Source organism: Arachis hypogaea, chromosome 16, assembly GCF_003086295.3.
Source record: "Arachis hypogaea cultivar Tifrunner chromosome 16, arahy.Tifrunner.gnm2.J5K5, whole genome shotgun sequence".
NCBI classification, from domain to species: Eukaryota; Viridiplantae; Streptophyta; class Magnoliopsida; order Fabales; family Fabaceae; genus Arachis; species Arachis hypogaea.
Genome location: NC_092051.1, coordinates 90515192 through 90516102, shown reverse-complemented (window position 1 = coordinate 90516102; position 911 = coordinate 90515192). Strand labels below are relative to the sequence as shown.

Genomic DNA, 911 nt, shown 5'->3' with positions numbered 1-911 from the left:
TGAGCAGGGACAGAGAAAAAAGCATTCTTGTTGAAGCTGATCCAGAACCTGAAAGGACTCTGAAGAGAAAATTAAGAGAAGCTAAATTACAACAATCCAGAGACAACTTGATTGAAAATTTCGAACAAGTAAAGGAGATGGCAGCCGAACCCAACAACAATGCAAGGAGAATGCTTGGTGACTTCACTGCACCTAATTCCAATATACATGGAAGAAGCATCTCCATTCCTGCCATTGGAGCAAACAACTTTGAGCTGAAACCTCAGTTAGTTTCTCTGATGCAGCAGAACTGCAAGTTTCATGGACTTCCATCTGAAGATCCTTTTCAGTTCTTAACTGAATTCTTGCAGATATGTGATACAGTTAAGACTAATAGAGTAGATCCTGAAGTCTACAGGCTCATGCTTTTCCCTTTTGCTGTAAGAGACAGAGCTAGATTATGGTTGGATTCTCAACCCAAAGACAGCCTAAACTCTTGGGATAAGCTGGTCACGACTTTCTTAGCCAAGTACTTTCCTCCTCAAAAGCTGAGCAAGCTTAGAGCTGATGTTCAAACCTTCAGACAGAAAGAAGGTGAATCCCTCTATGAAGCTTGGGAAAGATACAAACAGTTGACCAAAAAGTGTCCTTCTGACATGCTTTCAGAATGGACCATCCTGGATATATTCTATGATGGTTTATCTGAGCTATCAAAGATGTCACTGGACACTTCTGCAGGTGGATCCATTCACCTAAAGAAAACGCCTGCAGAAGCTCAAGAACTCATTGACATGGTTGCTAATAACCAGTTCATGTACACTTCTGAAAGGAATGCTGTGAGTAATGGGACGCCTATGAAGAAGGGAGTTCTTGAGGTTGATACTCTGAATGCCATATTGGCTCAGAATAAAATATTGACTCAGCAAGTCAAT

General features: G+C 41.2%; 1 non-coding gene across 1 annotated transcript; it reads right to left on the bottom strand.

Annotated features, from left to right (window-relative positions):
• Positions 1–533: 533 nt before the first annotated feature.
• Positions 534–641, bottom strand: LOC112760981 (small nucleolar RNA R71). Its single transcript, XR_003181392.1, has one exon. It is a non-coding gene; the product is annotated as a small nucleolar RNA R71 (small nucleolar RNA).
• Positions 642–911: the final 270 nt, after the last annotated feature.